At 45.3% G+C, this 25,018-nt stretch overlaps 1 long non-coding RNA gene and 1 pseudogene across 1 annotated transcript in view; both read left to right on the top strand.

Moving 5' to 3' along the window:
- LOC148758294 (uncharacterized) overlaps window positions 1–25,018 on the top strand; it is an 83,165-nt gene that overhangs the window by 40,849 nt on the left and 17,298 nt on the right. The gene's annotated exons all lie outside the window — the stretch shown is intronic.
- On the top strand, window positions 1,435–3,347 carry LOC109457467 (lysine--tRNA ligase-like; annotated as a pseudogene).

Consider the following 25,018-nt stretch of genomic DNA (forward strand, 5'->3'; position numbering starts at 1 on the left):
TGTGAGATGGACCATCTGCCCTGGCCCTTCATTTTATATCCACTCAAAGTCCAGCAAGGCAGGGGATTGGCCCACAGTCCCACGGTGAGTCAGCACAGGGTCCAGACTGGAACCTGGATTCCTGATTCCCACCCCAGGGCTCTTTTTGTTGCATCAAGATTCCTCACACAGTCGATAGGCAGAATAATGCGCCCCCCCAAGATGTGCAAGTCCTAATCCCCAGAGCCTGCGAATATGTACCTCTCATGGCAAAAGGGATTTGGCAGATAGGATTAAGTAAAGGATCTTGAGATGGGGAGATTTCCTGGATTATCTGCATAGACCCAAGGCAATCACAAGGGTCCTAATGAAAGGAAGGCAGGAGGGTCAGAGTAAGAGAAGGAAATGTGATTACAGGAGCAGAGATCAACCAAGGTGGCCTCTAGAAGTTGAAAAACACAAGGAAGGGAGGGGGAGGCGAGGGAACAGCCAAGCTGAGGAGTGTGACAGTGACTGAAAGCTTGAAGTCTGACCTCCCGGGGCCAGTGCAGTCACAAGGGCTCACAGGAAGCAAGGAAGCAGTGCGTACAGCGTGTGCCGTTATCCACTTATTTCTAGAGGATGAGACGTTCATTAAGGTCCCATCCTTTGAACTGTGACCACTCATGTCAGCAGGAGTGATGAGCTGGCCCTGGGGAAGGAAGGAAGTTTCTGGGTGTTCCCTAAGACCCCCAGGCTCCCCACTATAGGGTCTTCCCCAGCCTTTGGCCAGACAACCATGGGCTCCACGCAGGAAGTGGGGAGTGTGGGAAGGCCGGCTGGAGTAGTGGACAGAGGACTGGACGGCAGGAGTTCCCACAGGACTGTGTGGAGCGCTTCGCACAGCCCTGGCACATACTGAGCACTCTCGAAATGTCCGGTGGTGCTGGTGGTGCCCCAGCTCAGTGTGACCTTAGACAAACGCAGTCTTTCTGTGTCTGCCTTCCCTCATATGCAGAAGACAGATGAAAGGCTTGCCTGCTGAGCCCTCCTCTCAGAGCAGTTGGGAGGTGCTCAGCTCAGTGGTAGGTGCCTCATAAGTACTTACTGAATGCGGTTGTGTGTGTTTACCACAAAGCCCTTTAAACATGTAAGTTCCTCTAACGATGGTTGCCAGATGGGAGGGGAGTTGGGGGGTTGGGTGAAACAGGTGAAGGGATAACAAAGTTGGTAGTCACAAAATAGTCACTGGGATGTAAAATACAGCATAGGGAGTATAGTCAATAATATTGTAATAACTATGTAGAGTGCCAGGTGGGTACTAGACTAGTTAGTGGATCACTTCGTACATTATATAAATGTCTGACCACGATTCTGTACACCTGAAACTAATATAAAGTAATATTGAATGTCAACTGTAATTGAAAAAAAAAATTTTTTTTTAAAAGGGCTTTTTGCCTCCCACCCTTTGGAGAGATGGCGGCAGTACAGGGGGCTGAGGTGAATGTAGATAGAGGCAAGTCCAAAGTGAGCAAAAAGCGGTGGTAATCATTCGTTCCAGGGCGTTCTGCCATGTTGATGCAAGCTGCTGTAAGGCTTATTAGGGGGTCCCTGTGCCAAATCTCCAGGGCACAGAGGGGGCAGAGGGAGCTGCGACTTGTCAACTCGCTCCTTTCACAGTGCTTCACAAGGACAAGCCACTTTGTAATAAAAGACGTGAGCTAAAGAGATGCCTGAAAGCTGAGAAAAATGTAGCAGAGAAGGAGGCCAAGCAGACGGAGCTCAGTGAGAAACAACTAAGCCAGGCCCGTGCTGCTGCCACAAGGGTGCCCAGGAGAGGCTGGACCCAAACCAGGACTGCAAGACCTGCAGCCAAGCAGTCCGCCAAGTAAAGACAGTGGGGAAGACCCGTACCCCACAGGTTCCACGTACACGTCTCCCTCACCCACTTCATCCAAGAATACAGTCACCTGCAGCCTGGGAACCACCTGAGTGACATCACATTAAAGGGGGCAGGAAGGATCCATGGCAAAAGAATTTCTGGGGCAAAGCTCATCTGCTATGACCTTCGAGGAGAGGGGGTCAAGTTTCAAGTCATGGAAATGACTTGCAATTCTAATTCCAGGAATTATACATCAGAAGAAGACTTTATTATTCGTATCAATGATAAACTGAGTCGGGGAGACATAATTGGAGTTCAGGAGAATCCTGGGGAAGCCGAGGAGGGTGAGCCGAGCATCATTCCCTGAGATCCCACTGCTGTCTCCTTGCTTGCATCTCTTACCTCATCTTTACTTTGGCCTCAAAGACAAGGAAATATGATATTGTCAGAGATACTTGGACTTGATCCTGAATGACATTGTGAGACAGAAATTTATCATCCGCTCTGAGATCATCACATATCTGAGAAGTTTCTGGGATGAGTTGGGATTCCTAGAGGTTGAATGAGTATCATGCCGGGGGAGCGACGGCCAGGCCTTTTACCACCTACCACAATGAGCTGGACACAAACTTATGTATGAGAATTGCTCCAGAGCGCTACTGTCACATGCTGGTGGTTTATGAAATTGGATGCCAGGTCTGGAATGAAGGAATTGATTTGACTCACAGTGCTGAGTTCACCACCTGTGAGTGCATCATGGCCTATGCAGACTATCACGATCTCCTGGGAATCACGGAGAAGATGATTTCAGGGATGATGAAGCACATTACAGGCAGTTACAAAGTCACCTACCACCCAGATGGCCCAGAGGGCCAGGCCTATGACATTGACTTCACCCCACCCTCCGGAGAATCAGCATGGTAGAGAGCTTCGGGAAGCCCTGGGGGTGAAGCTGCCAGAAACTAACCTCTTCAAAGTTGAAGAGACCCGCACAATTCTTGATGATATCCATGTGGCAAACGCTGTTGAATGCCCTCTGCCTCGGTCGAGAGCCAGGCTCCTTGATAAGCTTGTTGGGGAGTCCTTGGAGTGACATGTATCGATCCTACATTCATCCGTGATCACCCGCAGACAATGAGCCCTTTGGCCAAACGGCACTGCTCTAAAGAGGGTCGGACTGAGCGCTTTGAGCTGTTTGTCGCGAAGAAGGAAACATGAGGTGCCTACACTGAGCTGAATGATGCCTTGTGGCAGCAGCAGCTTTTTGAAGAACAGGCCAAGGCCAGAGCTACTGGTGCCGATGAAGCCATTTCTGCACCTCCCTGGAATACGGGCTTTGCCCCACGGCTGGTTGGCCATGGGCATCGACCGAGTCACCACGTTTCTCACAGCCTCCAATAGCATCAAGGAAATACTTCTCTTTCCTGCCATGAAACCCAAAGACAAGAAGGCAAATGTAGCAACTGCGGATACACTGAAAAGCACAAGAGCTGGCACTTCTGTCTAGAAAATAATAATTCCAAGTCACATAGCTCAGGCATCTTTGTATTTCTGCAGAAGATCAAGGACTGCAAGGGGATTCTGCTACATTGCTATCTATTTGATTATCGCAGTTCAGTCACCAGAAGAGAGAAAAGGAATTGAGAATTCCTCTTTTACTCGTTACCAAATAAACCATTTTTCTTTAAAACAAACAAACAAAAAACCACAATGGAATGCTCTAGCTGTTAAAAAAAAAAAAAAGTAAGTTCTTATTATTTCAGCAGCCATCTAAAAATGCAGTAAGATGTCTAGGCTGGTGAGCTCCGTTACCGGGTTCATTCAGAGAGTAGCTGAGAGAGGAGATCCTTGCGTGTAGGTAGTGCCAGCCTAGGCTCCCCTCTGGGGAGGTGGTGCTGTTCAGAGATTTAGCTTCAGAGCCCCTCAGTGAGAGTTCAAATCCCAGCTCAGCTACTCCTCAGCTGTGTGATTTTGATTAAGTTCCTTAATCTCCTGGTTGTCTCATCTCTAAAACTGCAATAATAACCGTATCTGCCTTACATGATTGTTTGGAGAATTCAGTGATATAGTGGACGAGTAACTGATTTATTGTGCCATTGACATGAAATGGCTCTTTTCCTTCCTTGTCTGCCTGCCGTCAAATCTACCACCTTACGCATTTGGTAATGATCACTTCAGCAGATGCCGAAACATGCTGGTCATTTAAAGTCCGGTCCAATTTAAACCTCAGTTCTTCCCTCCTCCTGGTGGGGGGTGGCCCCATGGATCAAGAAACAGGACTAGAAGGGGGGGGCAGGGATGTGGCCTGCTCATTCACGCCATCTACTCCTGCCCCTCGGGGTGACGGCCTCCTCCCCTCCTCCTCGTCCAAGGCAGGCAGTTGATGTGTTACCCATCTGACCTCCTGGTGGTGGTGGAGAGATGTCCCTGGCCTTCCAGAGGGTCAGTGACTTTCCATGAGGTACTGCTGATGGTCTCTGCTGATGAGGTGACCTGTGTATGGGGATGTGTCTGCTTTGCCTGGGGTGGCATTTAATTTAGCGTAAAGGCAGCTCTGAGGACCACCCAGAGAGGGGCCGCCTGTTCACCCTTCAGCCTATGCCAGGAGTTCATAGCAGCACTTTCTCTCTTGCCATCTGCAGCCCCTCTCAGAAGCCTCCAGGCTCTTTCATGTGGAGCTGCAGGGAACCCCTGAGCACCCAGCCCTTTGGGTCTTCAGGCTTATAATACGCTCCAGCTTCTTACTCACTGTAGGGACAGACCCTCTCAGGGTCCTTGGCTGGCTCGGGCAAGGAAGCTGACAGATTAACAGGAGAAAAGTGTACAACTATATCTAACTTTTAAGTGACACAAGAGCCTTCATAAGGAAATGAAGACCTGAAGAAACCATCAAAGCTGAATATTTCTGTGCTAGGATTGATGAAGAGTGGGGAGTTGTGGAAGAATATGATAGAGCAAGAAGTAGGAGGTGAATAGAGTAAACTGGGGCAAACTTGGCAAGGCCTGTTTGTTTCAGTTCTTCTCCATGTCCCTTTGCCTTCAAAGGTGAGGATGCTGCTTTCCTCCAGGTACAGGCAGACAGAGGCCAGGCCAAGCAGCTAACTGCTAACCGGTAGCCCGCGCTTACTACCTTGAGTTGTAAATTGTAGCGAGCTCTTCTGCAAAGAGCTACAGAGGACAGAGGGGGTGCTCAGTGCACCCTGAGAAGAGAAGGGCTCTCACCTGAGGGTTTTATGACCTGCCTCAAGGGAGGGGGGTGGGGGTCAGTCCTTCATGTTTCTGCTGTTTTCTCAAATTCCTTCAGCGCAAAATATTCAGTGTGCCAAAGTGCCATCGTTTGTGGTAACGTTCCCTGAATCCCATTGTCACCCAGCCGGCTCAGGCAGCTCCCGCTGTCCTTGCCTTTCCCAGCACCAGGCTCCATGTTCACATCCACCCCCAACTCTGGGACCCATGCTGAGCACACCCACAACCTACTCCCCACACTCGGTTCCCATGGCAGTGAGACAGGCTGGGCAGACACTGCCGTTCAGCAAATGTCCAGCAGAGAGTGATTTGTCAGGGTCCCCCACCCTGCGGGAGGAAGTCCCTTGGAGTCCTCCCACCGCTACTCCTTAACTGGGTGCGGAGGGAGTGGTGGGAGGGAGTGGGAAGGAAGGAAACCTGATCCCCACAAGACCACAATTCTCCTTTTCAGTTACAAACCAGAGGGGGAATTGGGGGCTGGCTGGGGGTGGCAGGACTAAGCTGCCGCCTTCCCGTTGGCCCTGAGGAGGGTGTCTGGACACTTGCTGGCAGTCCTCATCACAATAGGGTGAAAGCGGCCCTTTTGGGTCCTTTGTTCTGGACCTTAGGTACCCGCCCCAGGGTAAGCGATGAGTTTCTCCAACATCCCGTTAGGCAGAGAAATGTTTAGTTCAGCCAATAGTAAGTGTTCTCCACATGTGACTGTGGCTGCTTGCACGGTGCCTGTGTTGCTTCCTGCCTCCCCCTTGCCCCTTGCTGGCCGTGCTCCAGCCTCTGAACTTCCTTCAGCACCTGAGATCTGCCCCTGTGCTTTCTCACACTCCTCTCCCTCTCCCTGGAGAATGCTTTTCCAATTCCCTGTCCACTAGCGAACCCCTGTCTGTTCCTGAGGTCTCCGCTGGAAGGTGGCATGCTCAGGGAAGTCTTGCTGACCATCCCACATGAGTCAGGTGGTGCTCGCCAGGTATTCCCACAGCACCTGTCCTTTCCTGTCCAGGTGCATTTTCCTCACAAGCTTATTTTTCTGCTTCTCCTGCAAGAATGTAGGGCATGTCTGTGGTGCTGTCACAGGCCTTCGCCACCAGCACAGTGGCTGGTGCTGGATGGAGGCCCAACCCCTACTTGTTCAATGGGGAGAAAATGACTTATCTTTATAATGTTAATTTTTTTGGTGAAACTCTCATATCCTGGGGCATGGGGCGGCTTAAAGAATGGAGAACTTGGAGCCCTCTGCTCTTCCTTCTAAGAGGCGGAGGGATCCCTGAGCAGTGGGTGCAGGCCCCCCTTGCCTAGGGCAAAGCAAACCTCATTCTGCCTTCCCACCGAGCTCTCCCGGGGTGCTCACTGTCAGCAGATTTGACAAGGCCTAGGGGAGCTCTGTGGGAAGAGAAAAAGAAAAGCGATTCGAAACCAATTCTATGAAGCTATAAAGCCACCAGGGCCCATTTCCCCCCTAAGGTGCAAGGCCGCCCTCCCTGCCTCTGTGTTAATGGGGCGGTTAGTAACATTCCATCGGAGAGAGTTAAGGGCTTGAGACCAAATCTATGGCCATTAACCAGCTAATAGGTGAGAAAGACCGAGTGGGCCAGCACTTGGACGGCTGTCAAACACCACTGGGCTGGGCAGCAAGGCAGACCTTTAGGGTCCCTTCCTCTGCCACCTGCTGGTCATGTGACCTTTGCTAAGTCAGCTAAGCTCTCAGAACCTAATTGGCAAACAGGGATTCATGCATTCCACAAATATTTGCTGGGCTCCCAGTATGCGCCAGGGCCAAGGATTGTATTCCTGCCTTTTCCCATGGTTTTAAGGAGAAGAGATACTGGCTCAGGCAGGTAACAGAAATGAAGAGGTAGGGAAAACCTGGGGCACGCATGCCTGGTTTTAAGGGGGCAGCAGGTACTCCAGCTGGTTGTTACCATGTGGGAAGGTGGCCCAGCACAGCCAGAGCTTCTGTTACTTTTAGAGAATCTGAAAATCTATACTATTATGTGAAATCTTATCATTTTAAATGTTGGCAACTAATTGAAAATATAAAATATTTCCATGCAGGTCAAATGTGGGCTGGATTTGGCTAGCTGGTGATCCCTGGAAAGGCTATGAGACAATTAATGTGAAGAATAATTAATGTGAAGGAACCAGCTCAGAGTCTCTACTCTTAGCTTAGCTTGTGTCAGTATTGCTATGATTTATAATGCATACTAATTTCCCAGAGATCTCTTAGACCAGAAGGGGAAATAGGGCACACAAATGTATAGGTATAACCTATAGTTGAAAGTGTTACTGTGAGCCACAACTTATCTGTAGAGGATGGATAGACCATTTCCCTAAAAAAAGACGGCAGACTTCCTGGAAGAGGTGGCATTGGATGGGCTCAGGAAGACTTGTGAGACCCAGTAGTCCTCAGTCACATGATCACACAAAGCACTTCACCAACTCCCTAGTCTAATAAAGTAATCAAAAATGTCATCTGATACTATATTTTTGGATAGGAAGACTCAATGTCATAAAGATGACATCCCAACAAAAATATCTTCAGATTTTCTTCTGCAGCTAAATAAGTTGATTATAAAGTTCATGTGGAAGAACCACAAATAAGAATAGTGAGGAAAATCCTGGAAAAGAAGAACAAAAAGCAGGGGCCATGTCTACTAGATACTAAAATATGCTATAAAGCCTCTATAAATGAGATAAAATAGAACAGAAAAGTTAGGGAAAGACCCATTCGTATGCAAATTTAATATGTGATAAAGACAACAGCTCAAATCAGAGGAATAATGAAGGACTTTTAAATTATATGCAGATAATTGGATAGACACATAGAAAAAAATTGGATCCATTCCTTGCATCACACATCAGGATAGATCCCAAATGGATCAGAAATGTAAATATAAAAAAAGAAACCATATAAGCACTAGAAGAAAACATTGTTGAATTGCTCTGTAGCCTGTGAATGGGGAAATCATTCTTAACTATGACCAAAAATCCATGAGCAACAGGGAAAATATAAATTGATTACAGTCAAAAAAATATGTGGCAAAAGTTGTTACAAGCAAATTGAAAAGGTAAATGATAAAGTGGGAATAATATTTGCAATTTATGTCACAGACAGGGTTTATATAGTTAATATATAAAACACCTTCTAAAATTAGAGAAGAAAAAGACCAATAAGCTTATAGAAAAATAGTCTGGAGAATTGTACCAGTAGTCCACAGAAAGAAGTGCAAGTGGCTCTTAACCTTTTGAAAGTTGCTTAAATTTCTTTATAATGAGATAAATGTAAATTAATACTATAATGAGGTATAATTTCTCACCTATTCAATTGGAAAAAATGAAAGTTTGACAAGTTCTCAGTTGATGAATCTCTGGAGAAACAGGATATCATGCTTTCCTGGTAGAAATGCATATTGTACAATCTGTATGGAGGAGAATTTCACAATATCTGGAAAAATTACATACACATTTACCTTTGAACCAGCAATGCCATTTCTAAAAATATAATGCAAAAATACACTGGCAAAAATAGAAAGAGATATATGCACAAGGCTATTCGGTGAGAACTATTTGTATAGTAAAAGTTTAGAAACATCCCAAATGTCCATCCAAGGAAAACTGATTGAATAAACCATAGCACACTCATACAATGACAGGACAACCGACCAGCTTGTTTTGGGACACATGAACTTTCAGCACTAAAACCAGAAAAGTGCTAGGCAAATGGGGACCATTTAGTCACTCTTAAAATTGAGGAGTATGCAACTGTAATGAAGGAATGAGTGAGATCTCTTTATGGAGCGATCATCAGAAATCATAGTTACATGAAAAAAGGCAAAGTGGAAAAAAGTATGGAGAATGTGCTACTATTTATTAAAATGAGGGATGCATACAAAACACATGCATGCATCTGCTTATGTTAACAAAAGAAAGAATAGAAAATAAACTATAAATATTATTTTTAATAGTTACATATAGGAAAATGGAGGGGGTAGGATGACAGGTACAAGAATACCAGCTAGATTTCTCTGACTAAATCTTGTTTTGTAGATTTGATTTGGAATCATGTAAATATTCTATATAATTATAGATAAAAATGAAATTAAATTACAAAAAGCAACTCTGAAAAGCAAAACAAAAATAGATGACGTCTGCTTCAGGCAAGGACAGAGTAACTAAGACGGGACCAGTGCTTCCACCAGGGGCAAGCATATAGAGTAACTGTTTTTAGCTGTTGCACAACAGGTAACAGAGGACTATGATCCATTAGAGAAATTGCCCTGGCTCTCTCTCTGCTTGGAAGTACTGCTCCAAGCCATGCAGCACAGGAAGGGGACTCCACGCAGAACACAGCAGTTTGGCTGAAATGAGGGAGCAGATATTAGAATTCAAGGCTGCTGAGACAGTTGGAATTGCAGGACTGGGAATCAGACGGGAGGGACTTGTGCAGAGAAAGAGCTATGAAATCTGCATAGTGGTCCCTTAAGACTTTAGCCAAATACAAAGAGTAAATGCACAAGACTAGATTCCGGAAAGCCTGGCACAGAACAGCTACAAAAGAACTGTGAGCTGAATGCAGATTCTAAAAGTCACAGCTCTGGGAGATTATATAAGGTCTGATCATCCTGAGCCAGGAGACCTGCTAAACACTCTAGGTATTCAGCTAAGATACTGGAAGAGCCACATCTCAGAGTGTAGGGCTCTTATAGCTCCAGAGAAAATAATATTCTAGACATACCTTTACAAAGCTTAAAAACAAGCCTTTAAACGATCAAGCTGATCCACTAGTAAATTAACTGTCTGCCAGAAAAAAAATTTCAAAACTCTTTAAAGGAAGACATCAAATCTCACTCAACAGCATAGTATCCATAATATCCATCATACAAACAAAAGTTATGTAAACATGTGAAGAAACAAGAAAAGGAGACCGTAACCAGAAAAATAAATTATCAATAGTAATCAAAACAAACAGATCCAGAGATGACAGAGATACTGTAATTAGTAGACAGGGACTTTAAAATAGTTATTATAAATATGTTTTAAATATTTCAAGGAAAATAGGTGAACCTGTGGAGGACTACCAGTATTAAAATGGAAACTATAAAAAAATCAAAACTCTAGAACCCCGAACTGTATTATTTGAAATGAAAAATTCAGCAAATAGGCTAAACAGAAGATTGGGAACTGCAGGAGAAAAGATCAATGTCTTGAATATATAACAATAGAATCAATCCAAAGTGAAATGCAGAGAGGAATAAAGGCTTAAAAAAAAGAGTTTCAGTGACTGCTAGGATAATATCAAGCAATCTAACATATGTATAATTAGAGTTCCAGAAATAGAAGAGAGAGATCAGGAGAGAAAAAAATTTTTTTGGAAGAAATAATGCCCAATATCTTTTCCCCAAATTTGTTGAAAAATACCAGTTTACTTCAAGGAGCTCAGTGAACCTCAAGGAGGATAAAGATAGAGAACATATAAGCACAACATGGTCAAATTGCTTAAACCAAGACACAAAGAACATCTTAAAAGTAGCCAAGGCCAAAAGATGCGTTATAAGCTGGAGGAAAATGGAAAACCACCCACTTTGTATTAAAAACAATGTAAACCAGGGGGAAAAAATGTACTGAGAGAAAGAAGGGGGGAAAAAACCAACCCTGTCAATCTAGAATTCTATATCCGTGGAAATAACCTTCAAAAATGAAAGCAAAATAAAGACATTTTCAGAAGAACAAAAACTAAAAGGATTTGTCATCAGTCGATCTGCACTGCAAGAAATACTAAAGTTCCTCGGAGGCATCATGGATCTAGCAAAAGAAACCTAGCAGAAGAAAGCCGAAAATAGTAAATATGTAGGGAGATATAAGAGGCTTTTCTCTCCTTGTTCATAATTTTTAAAAATATAATGACTGGTTTAAAATAAAAGCAATAATCTGGAGTTTATAACATGTGGGAAAAAATGTGTGATAATAACAAAAAGGATGGGTAGGGGGTAAATGGAAATATACTCATAAATTTCTTATATTACATGTGAGTTGATACAATATTAACTCTAAGTAATCTGTGATAGGTTAAGGATGCATATTGTTTTCATAAATCAACTATTTAACACAGAGAGGTCTAGCTAAAAAGCCAACAGAGGAGATAAAATAGAATACTAGAAAGAAATAATTCAAAAGAATATGGGAAAGGAGGCAAAAAAGGAAGAAAGAACATATGAATAAATATAAAGCAAATATCAAGATTGTAGACTTAAAGCTAACCACCTTAATAAATACATGACTTTACATTAAATTTAAATAGACTGAACACTCCAATTCAAAGGCAGAAATTTTCAGACCCAATTACATGTTGTCTCAAGAAATGCTCTTTAAATATAAAAGCACAGATAAAATTGAAAGTATATAATGCAAAAAAGATATGCCATGCAAATAATAAGCATAAGAAGGCTGAGGTAGGCAAAGACTTCTTGAGCAGGACACAGAAAGTACTAACCATAAATTATCGATAAATTAATCTTCCTCAGAATCAAAACTTTTTGCTCATCAAAAGACACCATTAAGAGAATGAAAAGGCAAGCCACAGCTAGGAGAAAATACTTACAATATATACAGAGGGTGCCAAAAAAATGTATACAAATTTCAAGAAAGAAAAAAAACTTTAAAATTATACTGATGGTTACCACTTTGAGCACCTCTTGTTAATTCAGAAGTCAAATGTGACTTGTATTCATCTTTTGTTATCGGTGTTTATCGAGTATTACAATTTTGATACAGTTTTTTTTCCTTTCTTAAATTGTATATACATTTTTTTGGCCCCCTCTGTATAACTCACAAAGGATTTTTATCTAGAATATATAAACAAGTCTGAGTTCCCATGACCCTCCCCCCTCAGCTTCCATAATTTGCTAGAACAGCTCACAAAACTCAGGGAGACACCTATGTGTACCTGTTTATTATAAAAGATATAGATGAATAGTCAGATGAAGAGATGCATAGGGTGAGGTCCGAAAGCACAGGAACTTCTGTCCCTGTGGACCTAGGGTATGCCACCCTCCTAGTACCTGGGTGTGTTCACCCACCTAGAAGCTCTCGGAACCCCATCCTTTGGGAATTTTATGTAGGCTTCATCACATAGCTATGATCAGTTTATTAACTCGATATCCAGCCCGTCTCCCCTCTCTGGAGAAGGGGAGGGGGGGGTCTGAAAGTACCAAGCTTCTAATCATGGCTGGTCTTTCTGGAAACCAGCCCCCATCCAGGATCCCACTAACAGTTGCCTCATTAGAACAAAAGACACTCTTATCACCCAGGAAATTCCAAGATGTTTAGGAGCTCTGGGTCAGGAAATGGGGGTCAAAGATCAAATATTAGAACAAAAGATGCTCCTATCACCCCTATTTAGAAGGGTTTTAGTAGCTGTGTCAGCAATGGGTGGCACATACACACGTGTGTGTGTGTGTGTGTGTGTGTGTGTGTGTGTGTAATTTTACAGAATGAAAGTAGCTTTCTATCTTTAAAATCATTTGTAAAGACTTTAAGAACTGAGCATTTTACTGTGTAAATTATGCCTCAATTAAAAAATAGAAATAAAAAATTTAAATGAACTTAATTACATATGTATTGGTGGCATAACCACACATAGAGAAATATTCCATGTGACTTTAAAATACAATAATTCGATTGTACATCCTTAGTAGTATATACTCCAAGGACAAAAATAATTGCAAGAAATAAATCATAAACTCTCTTCAGTGATCACATTGTTGGCGATACTATTGGTATTATTATTTTCAGACTGTGTCGTGGGATGAAGAACACGAGTAGTTAAGTGGTATTCTAATTGCTACCATTGTCATTGTCGTTGAGAACCTGGATTCTTAACTTAGGAGAAGGTGATACAAGTGGAAGATATAAAAATGGTTAAAAAAAGATCCTGAAGTACTGAATTTAAATAGGACAAATTGCTATTGAACACCTGACATACGTTATATCCTTAAAAAAAATTTCAAGTTCTGTCTACTGAAAAGGCCTAAAAATAATAACCAACCAATGCCAATGATAATAACCTTATTATGATCTTGAAATATCATTTTTCACCAATAGGAACTAGGGATTCTTAGAGAAGTGGCTGATTCAGGTCAGAGATAATTTTTAAAAACTGTACAAGATGAGCCTATTACATCTTCCTCTTGGTAACAAGATGACTATCAACAACTACTAAGGACACGCCAAAAGGACTCAGTCATCAACTTGAAGAAGAGGTTCCCACTGGCCAAATGGGGGTAATTTGAGCATCAGTAAGGACAAAAACTGCAGTGGATTGAAACACATTCAATATGTTTAATTCCATGAATGCATTATGATATTGAAACAAAACAAGACTAATTGGACACCACAGAGAATGGAAGATGATCAACTTTTGAAAATTGAAAAATTTGTGAAGAAATGGGCGAATCAAGCATGTATCCTACATTCTCTATTCAAACTATATTACTGGAAAACTAATAGTAAATGAGGGGACATTTCTCTTTCTAGAAACATTCCAGATAATAAACGAAGAGGAATAGTACCAGTTTGCAATCCCCAGTGAGTTAATGAATCTGGTAATGGGCAGCCACAGCTCTTAGCGTAGCAAGCAATTCGATCAGGGTACGAGCTTCCTGCAGAAAGAACACAGCACCATCTACCTATGAGTCTTGCTGAAAAAAAGTTGAAACTGAATCTAATCAAGCCTTAGATCTGACTACAGAGGACAGAGGAACGTGTGAGACAACACCATGGGGATGCAACCTGTAAACTTGATTTATCTGTGGGATGCTCTACAGGACAACTCGGTTTCGTCAGCAAACAAATTGCACAGAGAGAGAGAGAGAGAGAGGCTTAAGTGCCCTATCAACCAAACCCAATATGTGGACCTTATTTGGACCCTAATCCAAAGAAGTAGAGAAAAAGAAAGACTTTATGAGACAATTGGAAATATGAACACTGGCTGCAAATTTAATAATCTTAAGGAAATATTGCTTTTTAGATATGGTAATATATTACAGTTTTTAAAAAGAGATCTTATTTTTAGAAATACATACTGAAATGTTTACAGATGTAGGGGTTTGGGGATTTGGGCACGCATCAAGTGAGAAGCATTGACATACAACCAGCTTCACGGGGCAGCACTTAGACAGTTGCATGAGAGGGGAAATCCATCACGGCATCAGACCATCCAGAGCTTCGGGAACACCCAGGAGAGAGGGGGATCAGAGAGGGGGCTTAGGTGTCTTGATGATGTCTGTCACCCTTCAATATGGTGGGGAGTCTCTGGGTCAACGAACTCCGAAGGGCAGCGTTGGGGCCTCATAACCACAAGGCTCCATCTTATCAATGGTCAGCAGATGCTGGGTGAGGTTTCTGGGGTATGCAAAGCAGACAGGTTCCACGTGGCTAAAAATCTGCTTGTTTGGGATGTTTTAGAGATAAATGGATGTGTTACATTTTGAATTTGGCTCCCATGGGCTTTTAAGCTAATGGGTCTAGCCTGCAGTGAAGAAATGAAGACATAAACAATCTAGGGGCCAAAACACAGAGGCCATCTTTGGCTCAGTCATAGCAATTTATTACAATATATGATTTCTGAGATTCCCCAAAGTAATCTGGGAGGGGAAGTGGGTAATGAAATGAGATTGGCCACAAGTTGCTCATTGCTGAGGCTGGGTGGTGGATTCATGTGGGTTCATTAATACTCATTATACTTTTGTGTAAGTTTGAAATTTTCTCTACGAAAGAGTAAATAGTCCCTTGTTTTTGTGACCCCAGGAAAAAAGCACAGATGTTTCTCTCTCATCACGATCTGAAAACCCTTCCCAGGAGGCTTGGTTTTCCCCCTGGGTCTTGAAAGACTTGCTTTTCTAGAGAATTCTCCTAAATTTCAGTGATCTGGAATAGCACCTTGAGCCCCTAGTGGCTTGCCAGGGACTCAGCGGGAGATCAAGAGAGAATGCAAAGGGTAGCAACAAGCAGAGGACCACGTAGGACCTGGGATTTAAGTAGCCAGGAGGGTGAAGGGAAGGAGGGAGGCACGGCCAGGTGAAAGACATCCCTCTACCACCACCACCACCAACACCAACACCAACTATTCTTTCATTATTCTGCTCAAGAGCAAACTCAAGCAGGGGCACCATAGGAAACCATTTCTTCAAAGTAATCTGCAAGGGGGATGTAAACAAATGATGTTTGGAAGTCAAGAAATGGATTGCTAATTGTTGAGGTTGGAGGGTGGGTACATGAGGTTCATTAATACTCTGTACTTTTGTGTAGGCTCAATGCCAGCAATGTACTTGCTGTGTGACCTTCGGCAGATCTCATCCCCTCTCTGGGCTACCACTTTGTCATCAGTGGTCCGACCTCCTCATTTACAGACGAGATAGGAACAGCTACTCAGGGATGTAGGGGAAAGGGCTTGCCCAAGGTCACACATTTTATCAGGAACGTTGTTTTCACTGAGAGATCACGGAGCAGTAAACTTCAGGCAAGAGGAGAGGCCTGATGGAAAAGGACCAGCAAGGAAAGCAGTGGGTGAGGATGGGGGGGGGGACATGTCACAAAAACAAACAGCTGGATAAGGAGGGACAGATGGAGGCATGGACATAATTTAGAGAAACACTTCAGTGCAACAATGTGGTAGAAATCACCCCATCCCTGCCTGGCCCCCCAAGCCTGACTCTTGAATCATCAGTGAGTAATGACACAGAGCCCCGCAGGCAGACACTCAGATGCGGATTTGAGCTTTCAGTCCTTTGATTTGTTTTGTTAACACTAACAGTATCCCTGCAGGTCCTTCACTTCAAAGGCCTGAGGGTCTGGGAGCTGAGGGCCTGTAGCTACTGCACAGAGAGAAGGAAAACAACTGCGAGGGGGCTTTGCCGCAGGAGCCAAAGTGAACGGTGTTGGCTTCACAGTTAAGGCTTCAGGCTGTGGATTCCAGTCCTAGCCTCACCACTTCTTAGCCGTGTTACCTTCGGCAAGTTTCTTAAACTCACAGAGCCTCCTCCTCTATAAAACAAGGTTTCTTACAGTTCCCACCTCAGAGTGTCCTGGTGAGGATTAAAAGAGCGAATGTATGCAAAGCACTTTCTCTATGTTTTCTGTGATAAAAAGATAAACAAGCCATAGTCTCCGCTTGCAAGGAACTCAAAATCTAGTAGGAAAGATTAAGCGAGGGGCACACATGGCAATATGTATAAAGTGCTAATGTCTCAATGGTGGGAAAGATAAAGTGTCACATGAGTACAGAAGAGAAAAAAGATCATTCCTGAGGCCAAAGAGAAGACAGCTTCCCCGGGATGGTGACATTTTAGCTGGACTGAGGATGGGTCAAGTTTGGAAAGCAGAGGCCAGATGGCAAGAGCAAGACAGTAGGAGCATGAGGAAGCTTCCTGGCAGAGGGAGGTGTGTGTGGAGAAGGTCGGAACCCTGCTTGGCTAAAGAGTCAGTAAGGTCCGTGATGAGACATGTGGGAGAAAAAGCTGAGAAGGAGCTGGAGCTGGGCTTCTGGGCTGGGCTCTTTTGGATGCAAGGAGCCGAGAGACACTCAAGCTCACTTTGAAAAGCAGAGGTATTTGAAGGGAGAGATGCAGGAAAACCCAGGGAAAAGATGGAACAGGGATTTTAAGAGTGCTGGTTTTTGTGGAGGCTGGCTGGTTGGCTCTTGCATCTAACAAAGGATGACTTGGTACCACTGGGTACCCGGCAGTAGTCTAGGTACTGGGAACAAGGTCCCTGGCCTTGTGGGAAGATAATAAACATGGAAACAAATCAATAAGATAATTTCACATAGTGATAAATGTTGTACAGGTATAAAAAGCGGAGTAATAGGATCACGACCGGCTGGCCCAAAGGGAGCCACGTTGATTGGGAGTGGGCAGGGTTGGACTGGGAAGAAGCTCTTGAGCTGAGACCTGAGTGGTAGATAACTCGTTAGCAAGGATCTAGGAGGAGGGTTGCTGGCAGAGGGAACTGTGAGTACAGAGGTTGAGGCTGGAAAGAACGAGGAGCCCGAGGCCAGAGGCAGCCAGGTGGGCAGGGCCAGGGCATGAAAATGTTAGTTAGCCCTGTTAGGCTATGGTAAAGGGTTTGGAATTTATCCTACGAGTGATGGGAAGAGATGTACGCATTCTAAGAGAGGGGTGACTGTGATCTGTTGGGCATGGTTATAAGCCAGCTCCAGCTGCTGTGTGGGAATGGATTGTCAGGGGAACACCCAGAAGCAGGAAGGCCAGTTAGGAAACTGTCGCAGTGTCCACGTGTAGGGTGGTATTCTGGGTCCAGAGAAGCTCGGGGGACCTTGACGGGGAGTTTGTGCATCTTTCCAAGAGGGGACCTGATAGTTTATGGCGTATCCCTGAAACATCCTACAACCACAGCTATAGTGCAGATATCTGAACACATTGCCAGGAAAAGACATCCCAGACATGCTGTTTGAGAGACAAAAAACCATATTGCACAACTGCACAGATATTTTATGAGTCTAACCATGTAAAATTAAATACTCATTTCTGTATCAGTTTATCTACATGTGAAGAGACATCTGGGAAGACAGTAAGTTATCAGTGATTTTTCTGAGAAGCAAGGTTTTTTGTCGTTGCTTTTTCACTTTGTTCTTCGAACTTTTTTGACTTGAAAAATATTTTTCAGTGAGTATGTATTATTTATACAAAAGTGTAGTAACTTTTGTGGGAAAGAAAAGGAGAAGGAAGAAGGAGGGATGGAAGCAGGGGAGGAAGGAAGGGAGGAAGAAAATAAAAGAGCAACCCCTCTCTGCCCCAGTCCTGCTCCACACACGTTCTCCAGCATGAGGACAGGAAAAGCAGCTGGACCAACCCAGATGTGTATCTTCCAGGACATCCCCAGAGCCCTGGCGAGTTCCTCTCAGACAGGAGGATTAATGAAGGATGATTAATCCTGCTACCACATGGCTCAGGCGCCCAGAGCAAAGATTCTTCACTCCTTCAGAGGCCAGCTTTGAATTTAAGATGCGGGAAGCAGAGGGAACTATGAGGGACCTTTGAAAGCCCCCTCCCCCATACGCACACACTCTGAAGCTGCCAGGTTGCCTTTAGCCACCCGTAGAGAGTTGCCAAGGCGTCCATGGGCAGGAGGGAAGTGTCCAGAGTGTGGAGAGGGCAAGGACACCTGCAGTGTTGAGATGCAGGCTCAGCTGGGTGAGCTTGCAAAGATCTCTTAATCCTCGGAAGGCGAGCTCAGCAGGCAATGGGGTGGTCGGGACAGAAGGAAAATGGGCGAAGGTACAGGTGGCGTGCTCGTTGTGGAGCTTAGTGAGGGGCTCCTCAGTGCCAGTTATTGTCACTTGGCATCTATGGTTACAAGCCCTTGGCTCTCCAGGTGCGTTTTGTTTGACCCTCAGTGTTTAAAAGCTGAATTAGTTGCTAAGGTCTAAAAATTGGGGAGTTTTACATAAAGATCTGAATTTCCATTTTTCCTTGGAAAATTGGGCAAGTGCCACTCCCTGGGCCTGGGGCTAAGTGGCAACTTCCCCTTAGGACCGTGCTCCCCTGCTGGCCACCATGCAGTGATCACTCATCTCTGTTGCTTCCTTGGGCCATGTGGGCATGTGCTGTGCTACGCCTGACGTTTCCTAGCTCCTTTACTCCTTACACAAACCTATGATGTCAACGCAATGTCCATTTTATGGACTAGGATACAGAGGCTGAGAGAGGTTAGGCAACTTACCCAAGATCACACAGCTTTTAGTAGCAGTCAGGATTAGAACCCCTGACTTCAGAGCCTATGCCCTTGGCAGTGGGGCAGCGTCACAGAAGCAGGCACCAGTGAGGCATCTCCCACACTGCTGGCCACAGCCTATTTAAGGTTCCTTTTTGGAGAAAGAACTGGTCCTCCAGCCTAGGTCAGCACTGAGCCCTAGGTGGTAGCCAGTTGGTCCCTGTTGAGAACCAAGGTAGACAAAGCAGTAGGGGGCTGGGAGGGTTCTCTGCCCATGACGTGAAGAAGGTGAAGCATCAGTGTTTTAAATCTGTGCCGACACCTCTGTTGTCTGAGGTTAGGCTTGATGAAGGGTGTGGGCATAACCTTAGTGGGTGGGGCACTGGGCCACCATCCCCATCCCCATTTCCATATTGGGACCAGAGCAGCTTGCGGTTTTTCTTTTTTCTGTGTCATGGTTCCATTTAAAACCTCCTTTGGGCAAAAGGGGATTTTGCTGCTCAAAAATAATTTGAAAAAAAATGACATTTTGAGTTTGTGTCAAAAAGCCATAGATGTGTATTTTGTGTGTGGCTAAGAAGCTATCACCAGGAACTGTCAAATGAGTCCTGTGGGCCGGGCCAGCTTCTTATCTTCAGCTTTCAGGAGGGGCCTCCTGCTAGATGGTCTCCCCCACCCCATGGCTCCCTTTCAGGAGCCAGCCCTCCCAGGACTCCCAGGAGGGCCCAGAATTTGTTTGAGTGGATTTGCATAAAAAGCTTCACTGAATGAGATTCACTGAGCTTCACTGAATGCAGGTGAGATTTACAGGGTCCCCCAGGGCAGTGATTTTCTCTTTGAATTTCATTTTCTCTTGAGAAGCAAACACTTCACTTCTCTGGCTTTCTGCCTCCACTAGACCTGCACTCCCTTCCTTTCCCTTGTTCCTACATCTCACACACACACACACACACACACACACACACACACAGATACACATGCATTGACATACAGACACACATGCCTGCACCCACACGCATACGTGCTCATGCACACTCACCCAACAAGCTTTAAGTCCGTGAATAAGTGACTGTGTTGTTTCTATCACAGATGGATCAGGGAGTTTGACTCTGGCCTATTGCAAAGTCTGGCTGGGGTTGCAAAGAAAAAGCTCCCAGCCCTGTCTGCCTGAGAAGTGCCTGTCATTGGTTTGGGCATGGCAGTGTGGCCTCCAAAAAGACATTAGTGAGACCCAGCCCAATGCACTGAGGCCCAGGGGTCTATCCTGGAATCTCAGGAGAGGGGAAGGCCAGCCAGCCTTGGAAACCCTGACGAAAACCCTCTCCCTGCCTTCCTAGGTTGCATCTCGATTCTTGGCAAAGACCTTCGGGCGTGGTGTCACCCAGACTTTGTCACCCACCCTGTGCATGGGGAGTGACTACAATAGTAAGTGTGGCATCACCATAGGGGATGGGACAGAAGCTTTGAATGGACCCTCCCAGCAGCCCACAAGCTTAACATGGAGATATCTGCCACTCAGTCAGGGACCCGGACCTGCCAAGACACCTGCAGGGCTCTGTCCCTTGGCCCTGAGGATGGGCTGAATGGGCTTCCCACCTCATCAACCTGACCTTCATTTCCTGGCTGGACCAGGCATCCTAGGGGAGCTACATGGGTCTCCCTTATGATTAAGGCTCCAAATCTACTTCTGTCTTCTGGGCTGGATCCCTCACGTCCCTCTTCTCCTTCCTCATCATCCCATCCCCACCCCCAATCAGCCCAGTTTGTTCACCTCTTCCTGGATTCCCCACCCACGCTCTCCTAGGTGTCTGTACAGCTCTACTTTTCTTAGTCCTTACACAGCTCGTGGCCGTGTTCACTCCGCTCCAGACCCTTCCCCAGTAATATTAACCACAACAATAACCAGCATTTATTAAGCACCTGTTATGTCCGAGGTATTATTATTTATTTCATTTCATTCTCACAAAAACCCCAGGTCTTATTATTACTACCACTTTATAGATGAGGAAACAGAGGATTGATGAGGTGAAGCAACCTACTGAGGGTCAAATGACTTGTGAGTGGAAAGCCAGGCTTCACACGCATGTTTTGTGTACTTCATGCTCCTTATCCATACCTGGCATTACATTACCTGTTTATTGATTTGGATATTATCAATCTAGAATGTGGGCTTCCCGAGGGCAGGGGCTGAATGACTCACCACTTCCTGTATCAGTACCTGGTACATAATTGATACTTAATAAATATTTGTTCAACGAATAAATGAATTGATGGCAAAGCCCACACTCTTTCAAACATTGTTTGTTAATTTTCAAAGCAGCAATGCACACGGTTAAAAACATCAGAAGTATGAAAACGTACAGTGAAATTTAAATATCTTTCCTAGGCATTTAGTTCCTTTCCTCCAAGGTTGCAAGGCTCTTACATATTCTTCCAGAGATAGTCGAATATTCTATGTATGTGTGGGCTTGTATAAACATGTGTGTAATGTGTGCTTGCAGTATCACACCATAGAAACTATTTTGCAACTTGATTTTTTACTCTTAATGTGTCTTGGAAATGTTCAAATCAGTATATATCTACACACACACAAGTCGCTATGCTACTAATCGTCATGTAAGCTTCACACCTGTCATGTGAGTCCCAGGGAAGTCCCTGGAGACTTCTTAAGGTGGGAGTAGTAATTGTGAACTGGCAGCATGAATGACCCAGAATCTTGGGGTGGGGAGGGGCCTCTGAGATGATGTGGTTTAACCCCCTTATGTTACAAATGGGGAAACGGAGGCCCAGGGAGTGGTGGTGTTGGGAGTTGACATGCCCAAAGTCATATAGGGAGTAAATTGCAGACCAAGGTCAAGAACCAGGTTTCTGGACGCCTAGGCCATGTTCCTCTCCCCCAGTCTCCTGGGAGCAAGCTTAGAAGAAATTATAGCCAGTTCCCAGCAGAGAGTGTCTGCCTGGTGGGGCTCTGTCACTAGTGGTGCCTCCCAGGCAGGCTGGGGTGACAATGATTATGTAGGTCGCTTGGTAATCAGACAAGAGAGCTTGAGCCCTTTAAACACCGGCTGTTTCATTTGGTCCCAGAAGACTGGATTAGCATCGATTGTCTGCACTGAGCTAGTAGATAAAAGACCCACACCAAAAGGGAACATCAGCCTGTGATGAGCCAAGGCGCCTCACTCTCGGTGCAGCCTCCGCTCTGGCATCTGGGACTTCTGAGCAGCTTCCAGGAGTCTGTGCCTTTCCCTCCCGCCGGCAAAGTATGGGTGGGTTGGGGGAGCAAATAAAGAAGCAAAGCTGGGGAGCAAAAATTCAGGGAAAGGAGCCTCTGTTGGATGAATGCTCTTACCTGCATGAGCTTTCTCCCAGTACCTGCCATCCCCATCCTTCACCTTCCACACACACACACACACACACACGCACGCACGCACGCACACACACACACACACACACACACACACACACACGGTGAGCTCCATGAGGATAAGAACCTAGCACGTGACTCCCAGTGCCTAGTGCAGCACCTCACATGTTAGGCGCTCAATCAGTACTTGTTGAAACAATCAATACGTGCACACACAGGTGTCACTCCTCCACACATAAACACACGCCATACATTCCCTCCCCCCAATTATTGTTTACACCGATTCTACTGCCTCACCTGTCCTTTCCCTTCCTTGGAGCAGCAGGTCCAGCCTCCTTCACGAAACCTTTCCCAATGCTCCAGCTACGGTGGCTCCTGCTTGCCCTGAAGTTCTTGTAGGTTCAGTGAGCAAAGCAATCACATCTTCCAGACCCCAAACCCAGACATGATCTGATGGGTTGCATGACTTACAGGAACGACAAGACAGAAAATTTAAAATCTGGACCACCATCAAAATTAATGTTGAAATATTATTGCTATCATACAAGCAATAGTTGATCCTGTGTTGTTTTTTATAGAAAGGTAGGGTGGGGTAGTGGAGGGAGCCTTGGGTATGCCATCCCACAGACTTGGGCTTAAACCTGTCCTCTGCCACTTGTTAGCTTGGCAACCTTGGACAAGTTGCTTGTTCAGCCTGTCAGTGTCCAGTTCTCCTCTATAAAATAGGGGTGATAACACCCTCCTCACAGGGTTGTGAATATGAAGGGAGCGAGCACTCAAATGTCACCCCACAAGAACTATGATTTTTGTTGGTTTTGTTCAGGCATGCATCCCAGCACCTAGTACAGTGCCTGGCACATAGCAGGCATTCAATAAACAGTTGTTGAATGACTGAACATGTCGTCATAATAAAGGTGGCTGTGATTTATTAATCACTCACTGTGTGTCAGGACACATGCTAAGCAATGTGTATTATCTTATTGAATATCTTATTTAGTCCTGGAGGTAGCCCCATTTTTATTTTTCAGATGAAAAAAATTGAGGCTAAGCTCTAAGCTTCATAGCAAGTTTTAAATAGGGTTTATTTCCTTCCCTCTCCCGACACGCTGTCACTTTCCTCTTTCCTCTGTAATTAGCTTTGTCTGCCTCACTCCACCTTCAGCTGGTCAGCACCTACAGCCTCAGTCTTGGCCCTTGAGAGTCCTCTGCTCCGGCTGCAGGGTGCGGCCTGTTCTTACATTCAGACAGAGAAGCCTTATGGGGCCATATATGGAGCCGCATTTCCCCTGCTCCATTCCTCCCACTGGCTACGAGGCATGTGCTCCAGCCCTCACTCTGGAGTCTCCTCTGTCCATCCCTCTAGCTATTTGCTGACCTCTAAGACCTGGGCATTTTCTGCCTAGACTAGACCTTTGCCTGGAACATCCTTCCTGTCTTCTTCTCTTGCAAATGACTAGATATCTCAGGTTCAAGGTGGCATCCTCCAGGGGTCCTTCTCTGACCCCTCCTGCACGGTAACAGGGATCTTCCTTCTGTTCCTGTGTCTCTGCACCCCCCCCACCCCCACCCCCACCCCCACCCCCCGTCACTCTGTATTGTTATTGCCTGTGTAACTGCCTGTCTCACTGAGTCTAAGTTTCTATCATAGACCAAGAACCTTTTCCATCTGGCCTGCTGCTACATCCCCCACACGTCTCTCAGTGTCTGGTACAGAGTAGAGCTCACTGACACTTTGGGAGTAAACGGTCTGCTCTCTTAGCTGACTGAACCCTCTGCCAGGGTCCATAGTTCCGCTTCCTCTTTCCAGTCCAGGTTGCCATCCTGCAACCCTGCTAGCCACCCCTTCCTGCTGCTGAGCCATACTCCTGGATTTGGCCCTCACTCACCAGGCCAGTTTCCACTAACCCTGGGAAAATTCTTCCTTACTAGTTCAGAGAGTTTTCCAGGCTATTGGGGGAAAATAGAAATGTCTCTCTGGAAGGGACTTAAAGATCATGTAGTCCAGACCTTTTATTGTACAGAATTTAGGTGGCCTGGGGTGGGGGGTAGGGGGACTGTTCAAGGTCCATTGTCTGTTTAGGGCAGGGACAGGCACAAAACCCAGAATCCCACCGTGCAAAATCAGTTCTCTATGTTTAGCTCATAGTACATACAAAGCCAAGCAATGAGATTTGTTTAGATGGGATTTTACAATCATAAAAATCAAGACTGCAACTTGAATTCAGGAGTTTGTTTGTCATTGATGTATGTCTCCTGCCCTGTTGCGCTTTGGAAGGCAGGATAAAAAGCACCGTAGGACTTAGGTATTCCGCTCTGCCGTCAGCCCTGCCCCTAACGGGCAAGCCATTTCCCCACTGTTCTTCTTAGAGAACAATGAATTTAGAGGAAGGACCGTGGAAAATCAGGCTGGGAAGAAAAGGTGAAGCCCAATCAAGGACAGTTGGGAATGTCCCAGTGAGCAAAGCTTTATCTGGAAAGCAGTGGGAGCCTCTGAGGGTCTTTGAGCTGAAGGTGACCTGCTCAGCCACAGCTAAGCCCCCGGGGAACACTTGGCTAATAAATCCGGGTAGAGAAAGGATCATTTCGTGTGCATTTGTAGCTTTGTCCCCCTGCTGCAGAGGCGGATGTCCCCATATCTCTGCCTCTCAGGTAGCAGCTATCTCCCTGAACGACTCTCATTTCACACGCTCAGGTGTCCTGAGGGAGAGATTTGAGAAAAGCAGAAAGATTCCCCAGGTAAGTCATTAGCAGGGTGGCTGGAATCTCAGCAGAGAGCTTTGATGAATAAATCTGCCCTGCGAGGCCAGTCCTTGCCCAAACCTGTGCTGCGGAGCCTGGCCTTCCAC

This window comes from Rhinolophus sinicus, chromosome 5 (assembly GCF_057876585.1).
Source record: "Rhinolophus sinicus isolate RSI-liver-muscle chromosome 5, RSI-T2T, whole genome shotgun sequence".
Taxonomy (NCBI): domain Eukaryota; kingdom Metazoa; phylum Chordata; class Mammalia; order Chiroptera; family Rhinolophidae; genus Rhinolophus; species Rhinolophus sinicus.